The sequence below is a fragment of the Oryx dammah genome, unplaced genomic scaffold (genome assembly GCF_014754425.2).
Source record: "Oryx dammah isolate SB20612 unplaced genomic scaffold, SCBI_Odam_1.1 HiC_scaffold_3, whole genome shotgun sequence".
NCBI lineage: Eukaryota > Metazoa > Chordata > Mammalia > Artiodactyla > Bovidae > Oryx > Oryx dammah.
In genome coordinates, this window is record NW_024070187.1 from 34969574 (window position 1) to 34990440 (window position 20867).

General features: G+C 41.3%; 1 protein-coding gene across 1 annotated transcript in view; it reads left to right on the forward strand.

Moving 5' to 3' along the window:
* Positions 1-860: 860 nt before the first annotated feature.
* The window catches only part of GPRIN3 (GPRIN family member 3), a 65743-nt gene continuing 45736 nt past the window's right edge, over positions 861-20867 (forward strand). The window contains exon 1 of the mRNA XM_040237860.1: positions 861-1039. The gene's annotated coding sequence lies outside the window, so the exon portion shown is untranslated. The remainder of the gene's footprint in view (positions 1040-20867) is intronic.

Below are 20867 nucleotides of genomic sequence, written 5' to 3' on the forward strand. Positions count from 1 at the left end.
TAAGACATTTTGCACAGTGTCTGCCAACAAATAGTCGGTGAACATTACTTCTTTTCAGTTTCATTTGCACCATCTGCAGCTGCTAACCATACTACACATCCATTCAGTGTTGCTGGAGCCACTTTGAGTGGACGCTTTCCAAAGCCATCTATGCCCAGGAGAGGTGAGTTGGGGCGGTAGGGGGCAGGGGGCAGGAACACTGTCCGCAATGCCATCTCCAAGTGCGCGGGGTATCGTACTTTTTGCAACACCGAGGAAACCTCGGGTGGTCTCCTCGGTTTCAGATCTCTGCACGTGGCTCTCCTGGAAACCGTGTGCTGGAGTCTGGCGGCCTGCGGGTGGGAGCGAGGGCCAGAATTCCTGCGGAGCTGCTCTGGGCCCCGGCCCTCTACCTTAATCTCCTGAACTTTCCGCCTGCTGCCGGTCTCCTAGCAGCAGCACCGCAATCCGCCAGCGGGGACCCGGTTGCCCCCTGGCCCGCAGCAGCCGCCGCCGCAACCCCTTCCCACGGGACGGAAGGCTGGGCGGGGGCGCGGCGGGGGCGGAGCTTGGCGTGCTGCTGCTGCTGCTGCTGCTGCTGCCGCCGCCGCCGCCGCCGCCGCCGCCGGTGCTGCCGGTGCTTCGGCCGCCGCTGTCTGCGCTCCTGCCGCCCCTTCCTCGGGTACTCCGGCAGGGCAGCACTGCCCGGCGAGGACAGATAAGCGCAGCCCCGGCCTGACGGACGAGCAGTCGGGGACGTGAACTCCCACCTCCAGTTTGGCTCAGTGCCGGGCGGCGGCGGCTGCAGTCCCGGAGTGTGAGGTGGCCCCCGCGGTCTCCGCCCGGTTCCTGCGCGCCGCCTCTGCTCTTTGCATAGTAATTTCAGTTCCTGCTAGCACCCGGCTCCCTCCCGGAACAGGTCTGAAAAGGACCGCCGCTCTCGAGCCCACTGAGGCATCGGTGGGGCGCTGGGAGCCGCTGCGTGTGATATGCGACGGGAAGCCCTCGCCAAAGCGCAGGCAGCGGCCCCGCCACGCCAGAGACAGCCAGGCAACAGCAGGTAGGTGACCGGCGGCCGCGGGAGGAGACGCCCCCCGCGCCACCTCTGCCCATCTTGCAACCCTGGGAGACCACAGCTTGCGGTGTGATCGGTACTGATGGGGGATGGATTCGGTCCCACATTTTGCCTGGTGATCCTTTTTGCCTGTTGCTCTCGTTCCCATCCCGTCCTGAGCTCCAAGAGGGGCAGCCTTTCTCGCAGGTGATGAATTTCTCGGCAAGGTCATTGCTCCCTTAGGCTCTGGCTTTGAAGGTAAACCGGCGAAGACGCCTGTTGTTCTTGTTCTTGGGAGAGGGGGATTTGCAATCAGGTCTGCATACTGTGAATATCCAAATAGGGGTGTGTGTGTGTGTGTGTGTGTGTGTCTGTGTCTGTGTCTGTGTGTGTGTGTTGTGTGTTTGGCAATACTACACAGGCATTTTTCTCGTTTTCCTACACTTACTCCGTTTAAAGTCAGCATACTATCGTTCTATATAATATACATGCATTTGTATGCGTGTGTATACACACATTACATATATAGTTTTTCTTGAGATAGGCAGAGAGAGAAGGGCAGTCAGAGGCTGATAAAGGGAAATCATTGTAGAGACCTGTTCAATATCTAGAGGTGAACTTTGGAACCACATTAAATCAGGGTAGACTAGAGGCTATAAACAGTTCTTTGGAGATGGATTTTAGAAAAGAAATCACTGAAAAACACTGTCAACCAATACACACAAAAGATCCCTACGCCATCCAGGCAGATCGAAAAGATACAGGCAAAATTTCAGACGCAACAATGGGCAGTGAAAGAGTGGGGAAAAAAAAGAAGGGGGAAGAATTTAGACACTGGAAAGTGATTTTGGCTGGTAGGAAGGCAGCAAAGTCTGGTCAGGTTTAAAGTGCTTTTTAGAGGGGCCTAGGGAGAAATCTTGGCTTGGGGTGTAGGTAGTTCAAGGTTAAGACGATGTAAATGTCCTGAGAGTAGCATAGGTAGTGGGGGAAAAGGCAATGGTTTGGAGGGGGAGGGGAGAAAGGAGGCTCTGAAAGTCATCAAGAAGCAACCACCTTTATTAAGGTATACTCTTCTTCCTGTTAAGGCAATACCTTGGATATTCTCTATCTATTAATAAATATTTTTCACACCACATTTGTTAAAGATCCATTGGATCGTGTTTTCATTTTGTTTTTGCAAAGAATCTGGGTCATGGTGGGACTGGAGGAAACTGAAGTGTTTACAACACCAGCAAAATTTGGAGAGAGAGTTGATTAAGGCTTTAGCTTCATGAAATATTTACACATCTCTTGCGTGGGCTTTTGTTTGCTCTTGTTGGTAATGCTGCATATTTTACTTTGATAATGATTTGAGTGTACTTCTTCTGAATGTGCTTATTTTCCAGTTATAAACTCTTCTTTCTTTTCCATTGTGTTCACCACTGGCCTGCCCTGAGTAGCAGCTGTGGGAATAAAGATACATGAGTCACAGCATAAAGAAGAAAATCTTCTCTGTTGCTATCTGGGAATGGCAGGAGTTTGTATTAGGGAATATTCTTTTCAAATAGGATCGCAAAGAACATTTTTCAAGAGCTTTGCTGCTTTTAGTTTGTTGGCAGGTGGGGGGCGGGGGGGCGGAGGTTGTTGATTCATAAACAGAAAAAATAGTAGTAATTGCCATGGCAAGCCTAGATGTTATATCATTGGAATTTATTCTGGAAACAGTGCAAAGGAACTTATGAAGATCCATGCAGAATGTGTGTGTGAGACTTCACCTAATCACTAACTAGACTAATGAAAATGATGAGGACAAAATTGCAAGTGCATGGCTTCATGTGGGAAATGGAGATCTGAGGCATGGTCAGAACCCCCAACTGGAGGTCAGGGTGGGTTCCAACCAGCAGTTTTTTGTTTTATTTTAAGAGGCTAATTACTTTACAATATTGTATTGGTTCTGCCATACATTGACATGAATCCACCACGGGTGCACACATGTTCCCCATCCTGAACCCCCCTCCCACCTCCCTCCCCATTCCATCCCTCTGGGTCATCCCAGTGCACCAGCCCCAAGCACCCTGTATCATGCATCGAACCTGGACTGGCGATCCGTTTCACATATGATAATATACATGTTTCAATCCCATTCTCCCAAACCATCCCACCCTCGCCCTCTCTCACAGAGTCCAAAAGACTGTTCTAAACATCTGTGTCTCTTTTGCTGTCTCGCAAACAGGGTTATCGTTACCATCTTTCTAAATTCCATATATATGCGTTAGTATACTGTATTGGGTTTTTTTGTTGTTGTTTTTTCTGGCTTACTTCACTCTGTATAATAGGCTTCAGCAGTTTTAAAATCTGAGTAATTTTTTAAAATTGCCTCAGTACAAGTGCCCAATATACTTATTTGTCCCTTCAAAATACCCTTGTTTGTGCACTAAATAAAGTTGAAAGAATGTATTAGACACAGCTATCCTTCACTATATGAATTTCCAGTCACAAAATCTGCACCCTTCAGGGAAACACTAAAATCATGGTCATAGAATCATAAAGTCATGAATGATTGGCCTTGGAGGGTTAAGACACACAATTCCAGTCCCAGATCACACTCAAGCTTTTTCAGTGGCTGTTCTTTATGCGGTCACTTGTAGATTCATTTATGCCTTCTCCATATTTTTATCTTGAATTCAACATGGCCCTAGATTGTAGAATAGAAGTCTCAGCCTGTAAAACTCGGGAGGGAGGGAGGAAGAGCGCAGGGTGCTATGAAAGTCACATTGTGGGAGAGGAGAGGAGTAAGGACAGTTCCCAGGGATTTGAAGGATGAGGAACTAGCCTGGTAAAGATGAAAAGAAGGGCATTCCTTGTATAGGGACCAAAATATACAGTGGCCAAAGAAGAACAAGTAGTTCTAGGTGGCTGAAAAACTGAGGAGATGAACGTGGAAAGATGGGGATAGAGAAGGAAGTGGATCCATCTTCAAACTGAAGTCCAGAAGAGCTGTTAACTCATTTGATCCAGACGAGTTAGGTAAATACATTCATACTGAGGCTCTGTGTTGTTCACATTACCCAAGCTTATCTTTTTTAAATGTCTAGAAACCATATTTACCTGAATTTATAATAGCCTGATTAAAAGGGAGATATGTCATTGAGAAAGTCAGAATTCTCTGTGCCTAAATTTCTTCATCCACGAAATGTCTACCATCTACTGTGCATATTGTGAAAATAAAAGAGAATGAGGGAATGGAGATTTGAGTTTTACAGAAATTCAGGGAAGCTTATCTTTTGACCAGCAGTGCTCAAGGCAAAAGAATGAAAAATACTGTATAGGCCAAGCGTTTAATTGTCCCAGATGACTCCAAAAGGCAAAAAAATAAATAAACCAAAAATAAAAGTAATGCAAGAAAAGTCAGAGGCCAATGGCCACAGATAATTATAATTTTTTTAAGTAAAGGAAATATATATAGCAGTCCCAGAGTAATCAACTGGTCATAACCCACTATGAGGTCATTTACTGGGTCTGATAGCATTTTTATTTTCAAAGAACAAAATAGAATAAAACAATAGAAGGGTGAATAAATATTGTTCTTGTAACAATATTTGTGTGTGTGTGTGTGTGTGTGTGTATACACACACATTGGACTATGGTAAAATGGATATCATATCATGCATCATTTTAAAAAGTCTGAAAGCTACTGCTTTAAGTGATGCAGAGATGCTTCCAGTTTGCAAGTCACCTAGAGATCTACATAAGCATTTACACCATATTCTGAATAGCAATCCGAATATAGGGCTTCCCTTGTAGCTCAGTCAGTAATCTGCCTGCAATGCAGGAGCCCTGGGTTTGATCCCTGAGTTGGGTAGATCTTCTAGAGAAGGAAATGGCAACCTACTCTGGTACTGTTGCCTGGAGAATCCCATGGACAGAGAAGCTTGGTGGACAACAGTCCGTGGGATTGCAAGAGTCAGACCCAGCTTAGTGACTAAACCACTGAATAGCAAACTTGTCCTGAGAGAGTCAAGTCATCATAATTTACCAGTAAACTCATGGCAGTAAAGTCAGAAGACAGGGAGATCCTTAGGAACTGAATTAATTTAGAAAAGTTCAAAGTGGAGGTAGATCTTGAGGTAGATCTTAAGGTAGTTTATGAAAGATGGATGGATCCAGATGGGCAGTGAAGAAGAGATGGTGATATAGGAGGAGAAGTAAAGAAGGAGGTGGGGATATGTGAGATTTATTTAAAAATCATTAAAAAAAAGAAGAAGAACAAATGATTATCAAGGTAGGGGGAGAAAATAACAGCAGAATTTCTGTTTAGATTAAAATACGACTCGAAAATAGTTATTTATTTTCTATCTAAGGTTTCTTTTCTCAGTCCTACTACTTTAAGAAAGCTAGACAGAAAGGCCATAATGTCAGTCACTTATTTGTTATTTTCTGCCATATTTTTTATTTCTTTTGCAATAATTTACTGGATAAGCCTTGCTTCAAACGAATTTAATAGCTGAACTACTGAAATTATATGACACACCACAATATAGCATGATTACTTCATTTCTCAGAACACAAAGTGTGATCAAGTGAGTGTCTTACGTGGAGCAAACCCTGCTTGCACTGTTCTCAACACCCTTCTTTCCTGAGCGCCTTATAGGTGCAGCCTCCCATGCTTGATTCTGGCAGCTCTGTGAGGATGAATCAGACCACCTGATACTCAATCCCAAAAGGAAGGGCAGAAACTGCCAGACTTTCTTTTATAGTTGCTCTGTGACTTGTCCATCATTTTAACTAAATCTGTAAATATATCTGTATGCATTTTGAGAAATTAACATCTACTGTACAAACAGTTATTTTAAGAAGATAAAATCAGAGAAGAAAGTATTTTATATGTGTTTCTGAACACTTTTGGTGGGCTTCTCTCAGCTCTTGCTGTCTTTCCTAAGCAATAAAACAATCTTAGGAATTTGATACCCTCTTGAATAAACCTGTACCTTTAACCAAAAGAACCATTGCCAGTTAAAAATAGAGCCTCATGTGCTTCAATTAGTTGATTTGGAAGGCAATTAAATATGGAAATTCACTTTTTATAAATATGTCTCAGACTCCTCTTTCATCTTTCTCCACTTCAGAATGTTTACATAAGTAATAATCTAACTTTTTTGCATGAGTCAAGTCTGGGATAATAAAAACATGTACAGGCTGCATTTGAGTTGAAAAGGCATTTGTTAAATGTCATGGAGGAAGACATAAATACATACATATACATACATACTGTTACAATTCAAAGTACTGTCTTGAATGCCAGTGAGAAAAATTTTCACAGCTTTTGATCTGGGCATGTTACAGTTGGCAATACAATAGCAGCTTTCTAATTTTACATGCCTGTGATTAGACTGACAGCTTATTTTGAAGCTAGCAGCATAACTGAGGGCCTGAATTATTATTTCCAGTCAGTGATAACTGACCCTTAGCTGGAGGCTTAGATGCTGTGACCTGTGGAATCTGAATCTATAGGTAGGGCTTAGACATCTAGATTCTATAATAGTTAACAAAGGATTTTAATAGCCAGTTGTGGACACTCCTGTTTAGTGTCCAGCCTTTACTTATAAGGAAGAGGAAAGATTACAGATGAGTCCCAGAGAAGTTAATAAATTGTCCTAAACCACTGGGGCAAAACAACCTAGACCTCCGCTTTCTAGTTCACTGATTCTCTGCAAAGGGGACGAGGAGCAGGACCTGAAGTGAGGGTCTGCAGGGCTCCTGAGTGGTAGGGGAGGGAGACCCCATTACTCCTGCCTCCTTCTTCCTGGGTTGTGAGTCAGTACAGTGATCTCTGTCTCAAGGGTCTAATGAGGCAGAAGAATTTTGAGGATCTACTGTGTGATCTGAGACCAGGCACTTTCTTGGCCTCACAAATCAGATTCAGTTTTAAAATGTTAATTCTTGAGTCCTAAACCTCGTAGATCCCCAAGCCATCCCTAGGAAGACTGCCTTAGTCAGTAGTCGCAGCTGGTGACACTAGCAGAACCAAGCAAATCCTGAAAAAACTCAAGACTAGAGAGTGAAAATCTATAAAGTCACAAGCACCTTGAGGGACCTCAGGACTGTTGCTAATTCAGTAATGGAAGGCTGGACAGAGACCTCCAGACCTCCTTAAAAAATCACATCTGCATCTACTAATTTTCTGGAGGGAAAGGAGTTAGAAAACCTTTTTTTGTTTGTTTTAAGCCTGAATTGCAAATGGTCCAACAAAGTAAGAGATCTAGTTTAGGGGGTATTAATCAAGATGGTTTACGTGGATAGATTCTTGATTGTTTTTTTTTTTTTTTTTCAGAATATTGACTTCTAAATAGACTCAAATTAAGCTAACCATATTGTGTTTATGGGAGACTCTTTCTTTATAACAAAACTTGGAGTAATGAAAGGCTTGAGGGAGTTAACTGTGTTCAGTATATTTTCTGAGTAATAAGAGCATCTTTCTGTTTGAATTCTTGTTGAAATTTTTTCTGAAATCTAATACCCTATGCTTGTGTGTCTGCCTTAATAAGGACAATATGGCAAATATTATCAGAATTCAGAATTTTGTATTGCCTCTGGGTTTTTATTCTGAATTATATCTGTGTAGGACAGGGCTGTGGAATATAACATAGGATTTTTGAACTGTTTTTTGTTCATTCTGATGTAAATGTGTTTTCTCATCATGTACTTTAAAAATTTTTGTTGTTCAAAAATGCAAAAGATATTTGATTCATTGTGGGTTTTACTTTGTTGGACTTTGATCTTTGCTTTTGCTGTTACATCATTTTGGAATGCTTATTTCTTCATCTGAAATTAGTTTCTCAATCCCCTCAAAACATGGTTTAAAGCTCAATTAATTCAGCAAACTCTCCATGCTTCATTTAGACCTGTTTCTAACTACTGTTTTATACATGAATTCGTAATTTATCCTTACTTGTGTTATTCTCTAAGCCTCCCTTCCTTTGAATCCTATAAATGATTTCTCCTTGAAATAGGCAAGCAAAAAATGAAGTGACTAGAATTTTTATGCTAATGAGAATTTTAATCAGAGCTAAGGTTAATAAATTGATGTCCATTTCCCCCTGCATCCTTGAATGAGTAAAAATTGCTTATGACAGATGGGTGTGGAGGACTGGCCTTGTTTTCATGTTGAACAAGTTCTGAAAGCAGTCAGAGAACAGAGAGAAATCTGTCAGGGTCAGGGTCAGGGGCTAAACTCTGACTGAGTGAATATGCCTCTGCCTTTTCCTTTCCCTTGGGGGATGATTTCTTGGCTGCATATGTAGATTCTCAAAGCGGGAGAGTCCTTTGTCTTGAGCACCTGAGGGGCCTGGTGTGCTTCACTTAAACCTCTCAGACGGGGTTGAGGATGTATGTGTGTGCTGTGAACGTGTGTGCTAAGTTGCTTCAGTCAGATTCTTTAGTGCTGAGCCACCAGGGAAGCCTGAGAATGTAGGTACTAGATCAGAAATTGAAAACTGGCCAGCAGGAAGATCATGTTCTATCTGATCTGCAGGTATTTCTTTTTAATTAAGCCAATAATTTAAAATAAGAAGATCTATTATAAAAAGAAGACACCAACCCACACTCTCTAAGCCAGAGTTGAGTAACAGTATGTGCCTTTATTACACTTCAAACTTTATTACACTTCAGACCCCACTGCTCCCTCATCTCCCTGACACTGAAACTGCGTATAATCCCTTGTACTCAACAGCTTCCCTTAATTGTGCGAGCTATAGATACTGGGTTCTCAAAGCCTGAACTAGATGTTTTCTGAGTACCACTGAGCTCTCCAGTGCTCTGAATGTGTTCATGAAATTGATGGGACTCTACACAATAGAGAGATTATTGTGCAGTGTGTAGTTAATTCCTATACACTCTCATGAGAATCTAAACAGTTCTCATCATCAAAATATATAAATTCTGTGAAAGGGTAATGAATGCAAACTGAGTTGACCTGCTCTGTTAAGAACAAACTAGTGGAAATTTTTGTTTGCTTGCATGCTTTTTATGGTACCACATTGGAAAATATAAAACAAAGAAACAAAAAGTTTGATCAGTTATCAATTTTACATTGGATTGCTTTATGTATTGAAGTACAGTTGAATTATAATATTTTGTTAGTTTAAGGTATAAAGTGATTCAGTTATGTGTGTGTGTGTGTGTGTGTGTGTGTGTGTATATTCCTTTGCAGATTCTTTTTCCTTCTGGGTTATTACAAAATATTCAGTATAATTCCCTGTACTATATAGTAGGTCCTTGCTGGTTAGCTTTATATATTTTAATGTACTATATCTTTGTTTTATACACAACTCTTTCTGTAGACACTACACATGTGTAGCCTCCTGAAAGCCCAAAGCATATCTCAAGCTTTCAGTGGATGCTGTGTTCTGTTTCGTAGACTGGGGAGTTGAGAATAAACTGTCAGGGGTGGTATTGACTTGTATCCCAGTTTGTGACTGTGTCTGTGCAACTGAGGAAGGGTCATCTAATGATGGTAGTTGGTAATGATTCCAACCCATGGCTATGGCGGCCCAAATCCCTGTGCAGTCTGACCACTACACTGTGTGGAACTGCTCTGTTAATATGGCTGAAAATGAAGTGACCCTGTCAGTGTTGATTTATTCATGTTGCAAATAAAAGCAAATGTCCTTTGGAGACAACAGGTGGAAAATGCAGGCAGATCCCTGAAGTAGAGAAAGCCCTTCCCAGCTCTCTGAAATCTCTCCTACTTTCTCAACTTCAGCTGCCACTCTCTTTCCTCGTGCACACTTCATGCCTGCCACCCCCTCATCATGCCTCCCACTTTACTTCTAAAAACATCCTCGCACCTAATTATTAATCCCAAAGTGTCGGTGCTTCAGCAGCTTCACTCCAAGAAGACAATGCTGAGAATAGTATCAGTGGAAGCCAACAGAGGACACGGTGCCACATCAACTCTATGCCTCCTTGGGACAGAGTGTATTTCCTTTTTGAATATTGTCTAAGTCTTCAAGTAATAGGCATCATATCCCCTTAAGTATATTGATAATATATATAAAACCAGAGGTGTCCACTGACTTTAATTGACTTACACTAAAACTTTTATGTTCTCTTATGAAACCATCCTCCTTTTCCCCTGGTGGTTATTTTGACGTTTAAAATTGCAGCGATGGGCTTTTAAAGATCATCCCTCTGGGGGTTGTGGCTTTTGAGTGCTGGGTCCAGGTCTCAGGAGGGATGATAAAAGTTAGTAATCTGAATTGGACTGGGTTGAGGGTACATCAGTACTTCCGTTTGGTAAATCAAATAAAAACATTCCTCAAACTGGAAATAGGAATTCAGTTAGGAGCTGAAGTACAGAATGTGAGAAGGGATTGGCAGAAGGCCCTGATTTAAGGAAGACGGATGTTTGGATCATTTAGTAAGTTGTTTTTAAGTACTTTATAAGTAAGGCCCTGTGCTATGTGCTAGGGATTCAGAGTTGGATAAAACGTAGTCTGAATTCTCAAATAATTCCCAGACTACTGGATTGATAAATTTATTGATAAATGTGGCTCAGCAAAGTGACAGTGGGCTCTTTTTCTGGTCAGGATCTCCAGGAATTCCCCCAGTAGCTTAACAACCAGGCTCCTTTCTCAGTCCTAACCACACACACCCGCACGCCTCCCTCTTCCTTACTTAGGCCTTAGTGATTCAGATCATTTTCCGTCCATCTTCACAGCTTCACTACCTGTTCATCACACCTGGGTTCCTTTTTTCCCCAGCCAGGCCAGCATGAAAACTGGAAGTCTTTCCGCCACTGTACTTCCTTCATGAATTTGAAAATAAAAACGTAGACAAATGTATTTTCAACTTTATCCTGCTAAAAACAACTAAGAAACAGAGGATCACAAGAGTGACCAAGATGGGGTAGATAGAAGATCAAGAAATCTTCTGAGTTTCTGCTGGTGTCTAGTCTGAATACTATAGGGAGTTTCCTCCCCATGAGTACATAAGAAATTCTGTGTAACTCCATCCCCTGTCTCTTTTCTCTATTCAGGAAAATATCTACAAATGCAAGTGAGGTGAATGAGAGTAACATTATTATAGAAATGACTTTATTATCGAGATCAGCATGGTTGACATTAGAGAGAACTGCTTTAATTATTCTTTTAATAAATCATTTACTGTCATTGATACTTTATCTTTGCTCATAAACTGTTTGTGATACACTAGTGAATTATTAGATGGTTTAAAGGTCATGGTTTTAGAGTACTGCTTAGATTCTCAGGGATCACGTCCACCCTGGGGGGATTACTTTGAGTTAGATCATTACTGGGTTGTGTACCCACTTCAGGGCACTGAAAATACCTGGCTGTTTTCATAGTTGTTTGGCAAAATGCCTCATACCCTCACACTGTCTTTTGTTTCTGAGGTGGTGCTCATCACTTTCCCCTGGTTTTCCTCTTTGGAGTTAGGGCCCTGGAGGTTCAGATGGTAATCCATGTCTCTGCAAAGCCCTGGTGAATGAGCCCATCTCTGTGTGTTTGCCCCTACTCGCAGAACTTCCTAGCCTTGCTGCCTAGAAGGTAGTAGTGCAGGGAGAAGGGAGACGGTACCTGGATTACAGAACCAGTGATGACAAGAGAACAAAAGGCCAGCCAGACACGAGAGAGAAGAGGAATTTAAGTGGGATAAATGGGAGCAAGAGACCAAAGGACCCACTCAGGCCACTTTGCCATCTTGGTTCCGGAGCATGAGAGAATGGAATACGTTTCTTTTTATCTATTTGCTTTCCAGTGTAAGGAAACTAAAAGGAGCAGATCATGCTGTGCTTGGTCTCTCAGTTGTGCCCTACTCTTAATGTCCCCATGGACTGTATCCCGCCAGACTCATCTGTCTAAGGGGTTCTCCAGGCAAGAATTCTGGAATGGGTTACCATGCTCTCCTCGAGGGGATCTTCCCAACCCAGGGATCGAACTCAGGACTCCCACATGGCAGGTGGATTCTTTACCGTCTGAGCCACCAGGGAAGATTATAGGTTTGTATTATTAATGACCTCCAGCTCTTTCAAAACTTCATTCTTTAGGCTCGTCTGCCAATAGCATCTGCTAAACTCGTTTCTCATTTAAACAGATCTATGAGGTTTGGACTTCCCTGGTTGGGTCAGTGGTAAAGAACCCACCTGCCCTTGCAGGAGTTGTGTGTTCAGTCCTCGGGGCGGGAATCCTCTAGAGAAGGAAATGGGAACCATCCCAGTATTCTTGCCTGGCAAAGCCCACAGACAAAGAGCCTGGCAGGTTATAGTTCATGGGTTTGCAAAGAGCTGGACATGACTGGGCGACCACACAACAACAACATGAGGTTTGTATAATACTATTATCTCCCCCATTCTGGAGAGGAGGAAACCGGTTAAATAACATGCCCAGAGTCCCTCAGATACTAAGTGATGGAGCTGAGAATCCAGAGTTGTCTAACTTCAAAGGCTACACCCTTTACCACTATGTTATATACCTTGCAATATATTAATATGAACGTTATTAATACTGTGGGTCAAAATATAAGGAATGGACAGGATCTTACAGACTATTTTTTCCTATCTCAGATTTCATTTTGTGTTATTTAAAAAGAAAATGTGAAAGCTTCTAGATCAGTGATAAGTCATTCTTTTAGCAAACAGGGTGAGCTCATGGACAAACATTTTAAGTTGAAACTTCATAAGCCATAGTATGGACAGAAAAATTGCAGAACAAAATGTCTTATCAGAATATCCAGGTGACACATATGTTGTACAAACAACATCTTTGTTTCTTGAAAGAAAAACCAAATATATTGTATGCAGTCACATGTTTACACATGTGCACATACACACATATAACAAGAAAGAAAACCGGGCAAGTCTGTGTTTAGCTTTACCTTTGGACTTTGGACCTAGAAACTATTTATAGAACTAGTGTTTCCGTGATTGAGGTTTTAATCACAGTCATTTACTTATGAAAGTGAGCGATTCCTTATTATAGCTTGCCGCTAAGTGTTCTAGTTGCAGACTGAAGGATGAACAAACGGTGGTCTATGCACAGGAGGCCCATTTAAACAAGTTTCTTCTTAAAACTCTATTTCTAATAAACTAATGGTACATGACAGGAGGATTAGTATACATAGATTTGTCTGTTTCAAACATGATAATTCACTCATTGGTTTAAAGTCATTATTTCTGCTTTCATTTTTTAAGTATTAATAATAAGCAATTGATTTTTTCTAGTTAAAAATAAAAACAAAACAGAAGTCCCCTACAGGCACTAGGCTTATTACTGGACTCTTACCATCAATCTGGAATGTCTTTACCACTTGGTGTTGTTTCAAAACCCAAACTCTTTGTTCCAGAGTGTGGCACAGTAGAATGCACTGCTTTCCAAAGTGCAAGAGATTTCTACCCTGACCTGTGAGATGATCTTAGGTAGTATACATATTTACTTTGTATTGAATAGTTACAAATTTATCTTAATAGAAAAATACTTAGAGTAAAATTTTAAAGTATATATTTTTAAATATGCTATATGAAAAATATATCACTGACACAACAAACCTGTGACTTTATGGGTACCATTTCCTAAGGCTTGGCTAGTATTTTTAACTAATGCACCAGTTACATTCAATTGAATGAAAAATATTAAGTAAAAAATCATTTAGAGAAGAGGGCTTCCCTGGTAGCTCAGTTGGTAAAGAATCCATCTGCAATGCAGGAGACCCTGGTTTGATTCCTGGGTTGGGAAGATGTGCTGGAGAAGGCATAGGCTACCTATTCTAGTTTTCTTGGGCTTCCCTTGTAGCTCAGCTAGTAAAGAATCTGTCTGCAATGTGGGAGACCCAGGTTCGATCCCTGAGTTGGGAAGATCCCCTGGAGAAGAGAAAGGATACCCACTCCAGTATTCTGGCCTGGAGAATTCCATGGGGTCACAAAGAAAACTATTAAGTAAAATATTTTGTAAATGAAAATATTAGGTGAAAAATCATTTAGATAAGAAGTACCTAAACCAGAAATCATGAGGTTCACAAATGTCTCAATCTGTGCAGGTGGTATATGAAACCACGTCATTGCCCTAGGCATCTCAGATTCTCTCTAGAAATGAAAAGGCTGGTCCAGAAATCCGTAAGATCAACTCGAGCTCTAAAGCCCAATTATTTTTAACAGACTTGCATTTTTTTTCTTTATCCTTGGGCCCATTTACTGAAATTTTAAGTCTTTCAGCCTTTTCTGGATCTTAAAGATATCCTTCTTATCTGCCCCCCTCCTCTGTCAGCACCAAGCACTCATACATTCATTCATTTATGCCAGGTACTCCTGAAACAAATATTCTATGGAGAACTTACATACTAGGTAACGTGGGCAAACAAGAAAGCCACACAATTCTATACCCTTGACTTCATTCTTAAATGAGTATACATGTCTGTGGTTCCCACTAAAGTTAAAACCCTCAGAAACGCTGGACTTCCGTCATCAATCTATTCTTTGTACTTCCTGAATGACTAAGAGATCCTCAATGGAAAGTCCCTTCATTGATAAAAGCATATTATCAAGGCTCATATTACAAATTTAAAACATGTGCTGTGAAAATCCTGAGTAGGATTATATATGAGAATAGACAAAAAAGACTTTCTATTTTTCATAGCTAGAATGGTCTAATGCTTGGGCCATTTTGAACACGAAGGGAAAAATACAGTACTTTTTCTGTAGAGGGTAATAGAGTTGGTTGTCTGGACATTTTTACAGGTATGAGTGAAATGAGGAATTTTAACACATCAGGTGTTTTTTTAATTCAGTGACACTGAGGGAGGAATTGAGTTTCAGCAGTGTTTACTGTTTTTCTGTATAACTTACCTCCAAATACATAATGCTTAGTCGCTTATCGTGTCTGACTCTATGACCCCATGGACTATAACCCTCCATGCTGCCCTGTCCATGGAATTTTCCAGGCAAGAATCCTGGAGTGGGTTGCCACTTCCTACTCTAGGGGCTCTTTTCAACCCAGGGATTGAACCTGCGTCTCCTGCATTGATGGGCGGATTCTTCACCACTGAGCCACCTGGGAAGCCCCAAAACATAATTATGGTATAACTATTATTATCACTATTTTCCTTTGGGAATTCGTCCTTGAGAAACATTTGAGAAAGTACTGTAAAGCACCTGAGTGTGGTGAGTAGAAATTGTCACAAACATCTGTGTGATGTAGGTAGAGTTCTTTTATGCTTGCCAGCAATTCATAAGATTTTCCTGTACTGGTAAAAAGGATATAGCTGTGGTTTCCTGCTGGGGTTTTTATATAATAGTGAGAAAAGCATCAGAGGATCAGTTCGTTGTGGTCGTTCATGCACTGCTGCTCTTTTCTTTTTTGCAAAAAAACAGGAAGTTGAAGTTTACTCTTTACTCACTTCAATTATGTTTAATAAGGACTTATCCATGTCCTCCTCTATAGGAGGATATTAAGATGAAAAATGCCTTTAAAGACCATAAACTCTTAATATTAAGAAAAAGTAAAGAGGTTGATGCACATACATTATGATTAAAAACTGTGAAATTGTTTTCAAAATTTTAATGTTTATGTTTTATCTTAGCATATATAAGATTCCAAGTGTCACATTGAAACATATTTTGAAGAAACAGCTAGTTAAAAACAGGTGGTTTTTAATGCTAGTAATTACACCAACGTTCAAATTATAATAGTTTCTTAGTTCTGTATTCTCTAGTGATAGCCCCAAATCTTGATTTCCTAGCCCAGTAATTTTGAGGGGAATTGGGCAGAAGAGCATAGTCCAAGTCCTTTTCTCAAAAACAAAGTAAAATTGTGTACTTAGATTTAATAAATCAATATGATTACACTTAACACTTTAAATGAGTGAACTCATTTAAAAAGAAAGAAAGCCATGCACAAAAAAGAACATTTGTAACCAAGTATGTATTCTGAATGGGGCTTTCCGATGGAGGAGAGGCAGAAAATGTGGGTTCGATCCCTGGGTTGGGGAGGTCACTTGGAGGAGGGCACGGCAGCCCACTGCAGTGTTCCCGCCTGGAGAGTCCCCAGGACAGAGAAGCCTGGTGGCTACAGTCCATGGGGTCGCAAACAGTCAGAGACGACTGAGCAACTGAGTGTGCATGCACACGTATTCTGAATAAAAATGATTTAATGGAAACTGTATCAGTTAGGAAAGTAGTACTGTATGGTCCTGAGCACACCGAAGAACTGATGCTTTTGAACTGTGGTGTTGAAGAAGACTCTTGAGAGTCCCTTGGACTGCAAGGAGATCCAACCAGTCCATTCTGAAGGAGATCAGCCCTGGGATTTCTTTGGAAGGAATGATGCTAAAGCTGAAACTCCAATACTTTGGCCACCTGATGCGAAGAGCTGACTCATTCGAAAAAGACCCTGATGCTGGGAAAGATTGAAGGCGGGAGAAGAAGGGGATGACAGAGGATGAGATGGTTGGATGCCATCACCAACTCGATGGACATGAGTCTGAGTGAACTGCAGGAGTTGGTGATAGACAAGGAGGCCTGGCGTTGCATGCAGAAGAAAATTTGTATAAATAGAAGAAAATGTTTTAAACATAATCCATGAGCAGACTGGAACCTGAGTCCTTCAGTTTAAAGGATTCTCGCAGAACTCAAAAACAAGGGGCTGTCTGACAGAGTCAGACATGAGTGAGCAACTGAACTGACTGACCGCTATGGTGATATGGAATAACGGGTTCATTATAAATTTTAGACCTTGCACAATTGTGAGAGCTTATAGAAAAGTTTATGAAAAGTAGTTGCTTTTGCGTCTGGTATTGGGTCTGAAGTCATCATAGGTTAACAGAGCTGGTGTGTGTTGTGTGTGTGTTAGTCAGTCATGTCTGACTCTTTGTGACCCTGTGGATTGTAGCCCACCAGGCTCCTCTGTCCACAGAATTTTCCAGGCAAGAATACTGGAGTGGGTAGCCATTTCCTTCTCCAGGGGATGTTCCTGATCCAGGGATGGAATCTGGGTCTCCTGAATTGCAGGCAGATGCATTGCCATCTGAGTTAGTAACAGAGCTGGCTACTAACGGAAGCCCTAACAGCGCTGGGTAGTGGGAAGAAAAGCTGGATGTTAAGAGAGGACGGGCAAAGGCAGACTGGAAGCTATGTCGGACCACTGTCCCATCCAGCCCGTGATCTGGGAGAACTGTGGAAGGAGCTGGCACTCTGCATTGCAAAGCTGTTCATGCACCTGGCCCAGAAGGTGAAGATGGGGATCCGTGTGCTCAGTCAGGTCCAACTCTTTGCGACCCCATGGACTGTAGTCTGCCAGGCTCCTCTACCCATAGGATAGAATACTGGAGCGAGCTGCCATTTCCTTCTTCATGGGATGTGGATTTGGTGGGAGGCAAAGAACCACAACCTGGCTGCTACTTGACTTCACCAAGGTGAACTGGAAGATCTGTGCCCAGCACCTGTTGCACCACATTGCCCTTCTGAGAGTAGTAACACTACTGCTTCACTTCTGCCTTCCAAAGCTCACCTCGATTTTCCTTGTAGTCAAGTGTAATGAAGAAACATTTAGAGAAGAGAATTCTGGAAATGGTTTTGCATCTAAGCTAAACTGCCAGCTGGTACAAAACCATCACGGAAACTAGTCAATAAGTAGAAAGTAATGTCTAAGGTCAGACAGCCCCTTGTTTTTGAGTTCTGCAAGAATCCTTTAAACTGAAGGACTCAGGTTCCAGTCTGCTCATGGATTATGTTTAAAACATTTTCTTCTATTTATACAAATTTTATTCTGCATGCAACTATGAGTTGTTGGTTTACCTACACTCAAAGACTAAAGCTTCAAAAGTAGTATCTATTAAAAATAAAGTTCCTGGATTCATGTCATTTAAGCCACTGAGCTCATCACTTCAAAATATATATCATCTTGCAATACAGTAGTTAATGAGATTAACTCAGCACATGGCTGAATGAGGTAATGATGAACATATTTTCTGCCACAAAAGACTCCAAACTCCATTTTTAGATTTCCGTAGGTGCTACAGAAGGTTCATATAATATAATGTTACAGAAAAGAAAAGGCTCATTTAGAGACAAGCTGCCTTCTCCACCTCTTTGCGACCCCATGGACTAGCCCACCTGGCTCTTCTATCCATGGAATTCTCCGGGCAAGAATAATGGAGTGGATAGCCATTCCCTTCTCCAGCGGATCTTCCCAACCCAGCAAGGAAGCCTGGGTCTCCTGCACTGCAGGCAGATTACCATCTGAATCACCAGGGAAGCCCAATGCAGCATGTATCATTTGCCTGTTGTTGCAAATCTCTGCACTTGGGTTAGGGTGACAGTGCACTCTCTATACACAGGTGGCTACGATTTACTCCTTGTGCATGCTCGGTCCCTTCAGTCACGTCTGACTCTTGGAGACCCTGTGGACTGTAGCTCGCAGGCTCCTCTGTCCATGAGAGTCTCCAGGCAAGAATACTGGAGTGAGTTGACATGCCCTCCTCCAGAGGATCTTCACAACCCAGGGGTCAAACCTACGTCTCCTGCATCTTCTGCACTGCAGGCAGATTCTTTACTGCTGAGCCACTGGGAAAGCCCAAGATTTACTTCTTACCAAGAATAAATCTGTAATCTAGTGAGAGAGAGAATACAGAGATTCAAGTGAGGGAGAGGAGCAAGTGTTTAATGTGGGCTTAATATGGAAGTGGAAATATTCTGGTTCTAAAAAGATGAAGTGTTAAAATACTGTCCCACACTATGCATCTAGAATGAGAAGGACAAAACAAAAACTTGACAATACCAAGTGTTGGCAAAGATGTGGTATAACTGGAACTCTCACATGTCACCAGCAGGAATACAAAATGGTACAGTGACTATGGAACGTATTTTGGCAGTTGCTTATAGAGTTAAACATTCAGTTACCCCATGATCTGGCACCTCCACTCCTATTAACTTAAGTGAAATTAAAACCTACAGTAACCCAAAGATCTATTTCTAGTGGCTTTATTCATAATTGCCAAAACAAGACATACTGAAAATATAGCTCAACTAGAGAATGTATAACCAAACAGTGGCACACTTGTGCAATGGAATACTATCCAGCAGTGAAAAGGAAGAAATTATTGATACAACCAACAGCACAGATGAATTTCAAATATATTATGCCAAATAAAGAAGCCAGTCTGAAATAGCTCTGTACTTTTACTGTTACGTGACAATCTGGAAAAAGCAAAGTCAGAAGTGGAAAACAAATGAGTGGTTAAGAGTGGGGGAGAATTTGACTACAAATGAATGGTCAATAGTCAAGGACTTTCTTTGGGGAATGACAGATAGTTTTGTATCTTGACTGTGGTGATGGTTGTACAGCATTTGTCAAAACTCATAGAATTGTACCCCCCAAAAGTAAATATTACTGTACATTTTTTTTTAATTCTTAAAAAATAAAGCCAGCTTTGAATCATGGTCCAGAGTTTAGCATCCTCTTTGTTCTGAGATCAGAAAATCAAGCCATATGGAGAAGATGCTAATCCTATTCTCTGTTTATTGACATAGAAAAATGTACAGACTGAACAGATTTGTGCTCTGATGTCCAGAAATCTTGGGTTAGTTTAGATCTCAAAACTCTCTTTAAAAGGATGGAGGCAGGGATCATGGGGCCCTGAATATCAGCTAAGGATTCTGTTGCCAAAAATGCTGTTACGTTAACCACATGGTGGATTTGGTGAGGGTATTGTGCGCTTGCTGTGTCTTCTACTGGCTGTGTGTGAATGGGCTATGACCCCTTCTCTCAACAATCTCATGTTCACAGACCCTGAAGGTGATTGCTCACTCCAATCTTATTTATTAAGGTCTTATAATATGGGACGTGCTAAACTACATGCTGTGAGCACTAATACTGAGCTACTTAGAGTCTGTATCAAAAATGGAGCTTACAACCTAGGGTGAGAGATAAAACATGATAAATCCTGTAATAAAGGTCTTCTCACTGGACTGTGGCTGTTGAGAGATCGAAGTCACCACTTCCTGCCAGGAGCATCAGAAAGGTTTACTTTGAGGAGAGGATGGTGTTTGTCCTGAACTTTGAGATTCTTAGTTCCTAAGGTCTTTGAGAAATGGGTCTTTTCTATCTTATTTATTACTTTCCTCCATATTTCATCCAGTCCCTGATACACTATGTTTTATTTATACATCAATGTTTTATAATTAATAAATGAAATAAAAGACAGAGGTGGAGAACACACACTAGGGGAACATGGGCTGAGCACAGAAATTCAGGCAAAGGTTTGAGAGATGCATGTTTGAGAAAACTGAGAGTTGTTCTGTCTGGCTGGAGTATAGGGGGCTTGTGGAAACTAATGTGGTGAAATCAAAATGGTGTTGAAATCAAACTGGAGGTATTCTTCAGTGCATGTTAAATAATATGAACATGTTTCAGTATAGGAAGCCTCTGAAGGATTCTGAGCTGAAAGTGAAGTAATCAGTCTTTTAAGATAATGTCATTTGACAGTGATTATAAGACAGTGACTATTACTGATTATATAAGCTATATTGAAGCAAAGCGAAAAAACCATACCTGAGGCACCTATACCAGCTCAAGCATGACTTGGAGAGCTCAAGGGTTGGAAGATCGAAACTGGAAAACAAGAGTCAGAAGCCCTGGGTTCAAGTCCTAACTCTGCTTCTAAGCTATGGTATAAATCACAGAAGTTCCTGAAGCCTCAGTCTTTTTAATCTGTAAGGTTAATGTGGAAATTATAAGAAAGAATATCTGTGGGAGCTTTGTATATTCAAAAGAGCTATATAAATGTGAGAAGTATTGTTATTTGAGTCTTGGTTATAGGAAGGAAAGTTGCAAATTTTTCTGGCAGAGCT